The sequence below is a fragment of the Choristoneura fumiferana genome, chromosome 26 (genome assembly GCF_025370935.1).
Source record: "Choristoneura fumiferana chromosome 26, NRCan_CFum_1, whole genome shotgun sequence".
Lineage (NCBI taxonomy): Eukaryota > Metazoa > Arthropoda > Insecta > Lepidoptera > Tortricidae > Choristoneura > Choristoneura fumiferana.
Window position 1 is genome coordinate 4,965,543 of NC_133497.1, and position 8,720 is coordinate 4,974,262.

General features: G+C 35.8%; 1 protein-coding gene and 1 pseudogene across 1 annotated transcript in view; both read left to right on the forward strand.

Annotated features, from left to right (window-relative positions):
- The window catches only part of LOC141442608 (cilia- and flagella-associated protein 91-like), a gene marked incomplete in the record, with an annotated part of 185,848 nt that overhangs the window by 72,798 nt on the left and 104,330 nt on the right, over positions 1-8,720 (forward strand).
- On the forward strand, positions 4,054-8,716 carry LOC141443044 (glutamyl-tRNA(Gln) amidotransferase subunit B, mitochondrial-like; annotated as a pseudogene).

Consider the following 8,720-nt stretch of genomic DNA (forward strand, 5'->3'; position numbering starts at 1 on the left):
GATCAAATTGCCGCACGGATATATTTACATGGATATATACAGTAGTACATTATTATTATACAGGGTGTTCGGCACATGGACCGTCAAATTTTTTGGGACATGTTTGGGTTAATTGCCATCTTTTACCTTGGACCTTGGGTCCTAAGGGTCACGGTTTTGGAGATATGATTTTTTAAATGGTTTTCTCAAATTTACCGAAATCCCGCCTTTAAAAGTTCGTAACTTATTTATTAATGTATGTTAAAAATATTATATATAGTTTTTTGATAATTTATTTTCAAAGTAGGATTTTATTCACACAATCAGTAATTTTTTGGAATAAAAATCCTCGTACGTCCTTCTGAGACTATGAATTATAATAAAAACTATTATTATTTGAACAAGCATGTATTACCAAGTATTAAATACAAAAAATAATAATTTTACATACATTAATAAAAAAGTTACGAACGTTTAAAGGCGGGATTTCGGTAAATTTGAGAAAAACATTTAAAAAATCATATCTCCAAAACTGTGACCCTTAGGAACCAAGGTCCAAGGGTGAAAAGATAGCAAATACCCCAATAATATCCCAAAAAAAATTTACGGTCCATTTGCCGAACAACCTGTGTATTTGAAGCTCTGGGAACGTACATAATATTTATGCCCTTGACTGTACCATAGTCATGTATGTACGGAGAAATAGAAAACTTGCTTAATGACGTATATTTTTCTTTTGTTTTGTTAGCAAAAGAACTTTACTGTATTGATGCGTGTTTTTGTCATTATTTTTTGTCCCTCAAATATTTATATTTCTATTAAAGACGTTGATTCAATGTCTGATGTTGTGAAATTTCTTTTTCTCAAAAATGTCCGTAAAAGTTGACATTATTCTTTACATATCAGAAGGTGAAGTGCATAGTTTATGGTCAGTGAAAAATTAAAAAGTTAAAAAGATTGCAGGTGCGCTAGCTCGACAATAATGAATTAGCGCGCCTGCAATCAGTCACATTTTTTTTTAAAGTTAAAAAGGCTATGGAAATGTTGGCACAAGTCGTACAGCCAAGTCTAATGGCCGGTATCAGATATTTTGTTGGAACTCCGGACTTTTTCTATTGGGTCTGAAATAGCTTGTGGTGTTTTCGGTGGAAAAATACATCTGCAGTTTATTTTTAATGAAAAAAGGCGGGAAAGCATAAGAAAAACATTGTAATAAAGTTAAATTTTATAATATATTTTGAGAAAAAGTTTATTCTATTTCAGAATTATTCACCATTTTTGAGAAAAGCTTATATTAGTCTCGGCTGGAATAGCAATTGCTGGCTTCGTATTAGTTAAACGGACTCGCAAGCTCGTCCGTTTAATACTCATACTCAGCCAGCAATTGCCTACTTCCAGGCCACGACAATAATCTACTATTGTCGATTTTTTTTGAGTTAGGTACTTACAAAATTTATTTAATGCGATTCAAACAAATTTTACGCATGAAATAGGAAATTCTAACTTAAATATATAACAATTAGTATATTTTAATTACGTACCTACTTATAAAGTAATTATAATGTGATATTTGATTTTATTGTTTACTTACATATTTGATTTGATTTTGTTTTCGACAGAGACGTGTGGTGGAAAAAAGAGGCCTTTTTCCTACGCCTTTTCCTGATAAACTTTGTCGGCTATTTAAAAATCTATGAAGCATTGATTAGTTCAAACACTTCGCGGCTTTGTCAAGCACAAGTAAGTTATAGTTTCTCTGAAAAAACTTGAATAAGTTACCTACTTACTTTTTCTAAAAGGACCGGCAACGCACCGGTTCTATTTAGGTACTTATGTTACGGATGTCTGTTCTGTAGATGGCAGTGTGCTTTCTAATGGGGGCGCGCCTACCTACAAATTTTACGCCCATAAAATAATGTTATAAGTAGGTATTTACTTATTATATGTACATTGCTTCTTATTTATTATTCACCACAGGTACCTACCTACTTCTGCCGTGTAAATATTTATTGTTGATTTTATCAGGTTTGTTGAAGTAACTACGTAGTAAGTATAACTACCTACTATAAGGTTGTCGTATACTTAATTGAAATGTTTATGAATAGGTAGGTATTAATGGTAATATGTCGATGGCGGGACAATGGCTGCTTAATATGTAGGCGAAGTCGGATTGAAAATAACGAGTCTTTATGTAGATAAGCTGGAAAATATGCAATATTGTTAATTGAAAATAAATATGATTAAGTATTGCTATTGTGTTATCCGATTTTTTCCCATAAGGTCATCCACATCCACAATTCAGTGCCTCCAGTGAAAAGGGGAATAAGTAAGACGAGTTATTATATGTCCTTATGTTTTTATTACACCATTGGATTCAGCGTGTTTGGTTACATATTATTGTGACAAAAGGACATATCTCTAGTTATCCCCTAACCCAGTTTTTTCGATTAAGCTATGGATATAACTCACCGTTTCTAAAGGCATATTTCTACTTATCTGCAATTTTTTATCAGTCTAAAGGTACAAGTGCATTTAACTAAAAAAAAAACAACCTAGACACATATGCAGTTTTTTTTTACAAAAAGATACAACTTGTGTTGTTCCGTAACATTGTGGATATAAATAGAACTAAAAGCGACTATTCTCTTAAAGCACGGTGTACCTACCTACATAAAGGCATAAGTTGGGTAGAATAAGTGTTGTTATAACCGTAGAACAGTCGTAGTTAAGGGTGGGTCGTCTTATGTTAAGGTATCACAGAATTGACTAACACAATTCATCTTATAAGTACCGTTATGCTTTCGTGACTAAGGGGGATAACTCAAAATAAAAACAAAAAAAGTATATAATAAATTAATGTTAAAACAATATCCATTGAACGAAAGCTATAACCTATACCTAAAGCCTGAAACCATCATAAAATCTAATATTAAACGCTAAAGACCCAAAAACGACGAAAGAAAGGTTTTTTGCCTCTACACTCCCACTTGCTCGTTTGCCATCCAGTCAAATAAAAAAAAAAAAAACTGAAAAGTAGCGATTTTGAGTTATTCCCTTTTTCACTGGAGGCACTGAATTTACGTCACCCCAACTTTAGCCATTTATGGAGTCATGCCAATTTTTTACTAGTGTATCTTACACTGTTGCAGAAGTAGCGAGGCGAGCCATGCGAAGATAGAACAATTGAGGGGTAAGGTTTTGGATGTCTCATCATCAGTTCATCACTCAAGGCGTAGGTGTTCCAAAGCATCGAGTGTAGTGTCTTTCTTCTCTTCACCTACCGTCAACAACAGGTTAAAATTACCATGTTACTGCAAGCATCTGTTTCTTATCTGAGAGCTTCTTACTCTCGCGTACCGCCTATTCTTATATTTAAACAAAATATCCGAAGAAGGCCACCAACACGTAGGTATGTAGGTACCTGCTCTGCCTCAGCACATATTTATTCTACCTAACTCAAACATAAATACTCATACCGATTTTACATTAAGCCTATTAAGTAGAACAACAACCTAGAACAGTCTATGCCAGCCATGCATTTAAAATCGAGTTCAGCAAGATAAGCATTTTTATTGACTAGTAGCGGGAGGTGTGTGTATGTAAGCAAACCCAACGTGACGTCAGACCAGATAATTTTCGTGCCGAGTCGGTGGGTGTGTATTTAATGTCATTATAATCCCAACAAATACAGTATACAAGTGACTATTAAGTTTGCCGTTAGGCCACTTGGTGTGTTGGGTAATTTTAAACTTAGTCGTATAGGTGCCAAGGCTTCGTGTTTTGCCACCGCGGTGTAGAACAGCGGCATACCCCACCAGGCGGCTCGATCGACAGTACGCTTTCTCGCGAGTTAAGCGCGTAAATCATCCACGAAACGGATATTTTTCACCTTTTTTCTTTCACAAAAAGAATCACAGAAATGTATTCAATCGCCGAGGCAACTCTAGCTTTCATCGTTCTTTATCTCTTTTCGTTCCTTTTCGAAGTTGTAACGGGATTAGTGGCGTAGAAATGTAGCGTACCGAGTAATATTGTAAAATGTGATATTTAATTAAGTTCTAGTTTTAATTTTAACTTATATCTAAGCTACGTTCTAAGTCAAATTATCAATGCAATACTAGGATAGGTTTGAAAAATAATTATTTATTAAATTCATCCATCACGTCGTTCACAGCTTCACAAGTAAGTACTTGCACAGTTTTAGTCCTACCTTACCTTATCCAATTAACGGTTACTAGAATACATTATTATTGTTTGTCATTAATTTACTGTTTTGTTAATCAAAACATCGGCTATAATATTGTGGTAAACATAAATTAAATTTTATTATTTTACGATCAGTAACAATCACTATGAACTTTTAAATATGTGCGCCATTTTACGATCCGTTTCCCGCGTTTTGGTCTCAGCACCGCCATCTAGTCGACACTTTGCCTAAGTTGTAGTTTCAAGCTACCTTTGCTCGGAGAATGACTTGTAAATATAATATTGTGAAACAATAATTTTATAATTCTAACATATTGACGAAACGTTAATAAGTTAATAAGTTAAATGTGATGAATCCCACAAAAAGTTATTTACTTTTATTTTCATACAGGAGCTATTGGATTGCGAGTGGCATAATGATCGAGTTTAGCCAGTGGATACCAATGGCATTATTGGTTTAAAAAAACAAGCTGTCAAAAACTTATGTCAAAAAACATCGATGGTTTCCCAGATTTTCAATTACTATTTTCTTAATTAAAATCAATTACAATGGTTTTACGCAATATTTCTAGACGTTTATTATATCGATACAAACAACCTTTTACGTGTAAATGCAATTATTCAACGGTTTCCGATAAAAAGTGGCAAAGTGTTGTGGGTTTGGAAGTTCACGCGCAGTTAAATACCGAAACTAAGCTGTTTTCAGGCGCTCAAAATACATTTGGTGGTCTAGTAAATAACTGCGTAGCTTTGCTCGATGCTGCAGTACCGGGGACTTTGCCTGCGTTAAACAGAAAGTGCGTAGAATTAGGGGTAAAGACTGCACTAGCACTCTCTTGTAAAGTGAACGAAGTGTCCACATTTGATAGAAAACATTACTTTTACGCTGATTTGCCAGCTGGTTATCAAATCACGCAGCAAAGAGCACCTTTAGCGAGCGATGGTGTCATTAATTTTCAGGTAATGCTGAGGAAAGTCTAATGTTTTCCGATTATTTCCGATTGCTTTATTAATAAAATTAGGTTCTTAACACTATAGTTTGATACTATGATGATGATAATGACAGTAGAGTTCATAAACTTTTCAGCAAAACTGATCAAAAATATCTGAACACAACTCTATTGTTAACGGCATAGAAGCATGTTCAGATATTTTTGATAAAATTTTTGCTCACAAGTTTATGAACTCTACTGTACACACAATACAGAAGTATAGAATGCCCACAAGAACAAAGTGTGTAGTACAGTACATTAACATTAAGCCTTCAAAGTAAGGCTAACAAAAGGCAAGCAATTAGTTTCTCCCAACAGTGTTATACCTACCAAAGTAACCTTTCATATACAGCAGGGTTCCTTAAACTTTTTGGCAATCATGGACCACTTTCACAATTTAAACAATTCCACGGACCCCTGTCAAAAACATTTTTGAAAATTTCCTAGTAAATATGTTTACAGACTGACCTACTGCGGACCCAGATACATATGTTACGGACCCCTCAGGGGTTTGTGGACCCTACTCTATGGGGCTGTTTCACCATCCATTGATTAGCGTTAACCGACGGTTAAATGTGATGCCGTCTCTATTTGTTTTGTTCAAATAGATGGAAACGGCATCACACCTAATTGCCAGTTAACACTAATCAATGGATGGTGAAACAGCCCCTTAGAAACCCTGATATACAGTGAGCTGAGCAACTTGCTGGCTCTTTGCTATAACATTTCTTTTATCACATTATGTAGTCCATTACAAAACTTACATTGTCTGATATATGCTTTATTTCTATCACTCACTATTTTATAATTTTAAAAATCATTCATTCTGATTTTATTTTTCAAACCAATTTTAAAAGTAGAAAAATATATTCTTAAATTTTGCATATGCACAAATCACTTGAATTTAAAAAATGTTATACCAGAACATTTTTTATTGTTTCAGGTGTTTACACCCGGAATTCACAAGAAACCATACAAGAAGAGTTCAAAAATCAAGCAAATCCAATTGGAGCAAGACAGTGGCAAGTCTCTACACGATGATGAGCTCAAGCGCAGCCTAGTCGACCTCAACAGGGCTGGAGCACCCTTGATTGAGCTGGTGTTTGAACCTGATTTAGAGGTAGGTTCCTTTTAATTTAATTTATTACTTTGTTGGTGTAAACATAAGTACAAGATTATTTTTTCTGAAGCATGAATTACAGATATTGGACACCATTAGTCAATGGTGTGTACAGTCTTTGCTATAAGATTATATGAGGCTCTGGTCCAGGGCTTGAAGTCCTATATTATTGGTATATGTTTTTTTTTCATAGCTAATTTGCAGTCGCTTTATAAGCAGATTCATTGAGTGGCATGGCAAGTTTACATGAAAGTAATGACTTTTACAGTCAAAATATTAACTTTTTTCAAAGGAGCCCTATAGTTGCTGGTGCCCAAGGGCCCTGGCAGTCCAAAAGAAAGTTCTTATTGTACTAATGTATAATCTTTTGATAATATATTTGACTGCACACTACTTAAGAACTGCAAACAATCCAATAGTAGGGCACAAGACAAATTAAAATTTTGACAAAGTTACTTGTCGTTTCTATAAGCCTAAGAATTTCAAAACTTCCATCATCATCAGCCAGAAGACTTCCAGTGCTGAGCAAAGGCCTCCCCTTTAGAACGCCGCCACCTGCGACGTCAGTCCATCACGTGGGAGGCCTGCCAATATAAGGTGCATACAATTTTCCTAACAGTGTTTTTATTTGTTTACAGGATGGCGAGGAGGCAGCGGCATTGGTCAAAGAACTGGTGCTGATAGTGCAGCGTCTAGGTGCTTGCACGGGACGCATGGAGCAAGGGGCGCTCCGGGTTGATGCTAATGTGTCACTGCGGAGGCCTGGGGAGCCCCTGTCTACTCGGACTGAGGTAAGATATCAAACTCAATTCAGTGCATGTTTATAAACCAGTAGCTGTTGCCCACAATTCATTTGCATCCCATGGCAAGTTTACATGTTTTCAGGATAAAATGTATGTTTCCTATTGGAATTTTTTATTGGTTAAGAAAACCAGTTTAAAAATATACCCAGGGAAGGACATAGGATAATTTTTACAGAAATTGCACAGTTCCTGCGAGATAGCAAAGAACAAATTCTTCACTGATATTCCAGTATTTTATTCCTTTTCACCACAGAGTAATGTCCTCTTATAAATTAGACCTTTTAATTAGATTTAACTGTGTACTTATGAGATTGTAATATTATCACATTTGACTGTCATGTCATGTCTTATTTGAAAATTGCATATTTTTACAAAAAAAAAATATTACAGATAAAGAACATCGGTTCAGTGCGAGGCGTGGCGGGGGCGATCCGGCACGAGATCGAACGGCAGAAAGCCATCCTGGAGTCCGGCGGCCGGATCGTCAACGAGACTCGGTCGTGGGACGCTGTTGCCCGGATCACCATCGCCATGAGAGACAAAGAAGTTGTACAAGATTATAGGTAGGTTTGTCACTGCCCAGTAATCCATAAATAACATTTTATATTTCTGTCCTAGGATTCCCTTTCCTAAGGGGTAGGTATTTACTAACCTTATGTTGTTTGTCTCTCCGTCCATTCAACTGTTTATGACCATAGGGTTCTTTTTATGAATCAATAATATTCCCTTAAGCATGTTAAGAGGCTATATCTACATATGTTTGTGTACTGATTTTGATGCGATTTATTATTTAGTATCTTCAATTTTGCCATGAACCCAAATGACACAATAGTCTTTTTTATTAAAATTCAAATATACACTGGTTTTATACCCTTAAAGGTCGAATTTCACCTTAATTATTTTCCAATACCGTCCTAATTCATCTTGTTGAATTCCTGCATTCAAAACGGGAATTCAAATTGGTCTATAACCAGTTTCAACTTCAACTTTTCTGTTTTGACAACCGGTCGCTTTATGCTAGCAACCACTACTGCCAATGACTCCTGACAGCAGCAAAAGTGTATATGTATATTGTGTTAACCAGTTTTCAAAAAACAGTTTTGTTCTAAACGTGGGTACCATAGAGTGCCAGTTTCACTGAAGGCAAACCTTATAATACACCACATACACCTGTGAAGCAATTCTATATAATAATAATTCTATTCTATGGTGTGTGTGAAGCTTCCAATCCGTATGGGGCCCATAGGGAACTAGTCCTAGCGCTTCCTTCTGACTTGCCCTGTACCAGGATTCTGACATATGTATACCAGAGAATAGATGGTAAGTCAGTTCTTTTTTTTTTTCCAGGTATATGCCAGAGCCGACCTCCCACCGTTACATGTCAACCTTCACACCAAAGAAGACAGCCAAGATGTCATCAGCGTACCTCTCATCCAAGACAAAATGCCAGAACTCCAGAAGACTCACGAAGAAAACTCGTCCAAGATTACCAGCTTCGCTCTGACACAGCTATACAACTTGTCAACGAACCATTATTACTTGAATACTTCCATCACTTGGTTTCAGGAAATACCCAACATTCTACAAAAATAGCCAATCTTCTAATCAATGATCTCCTAA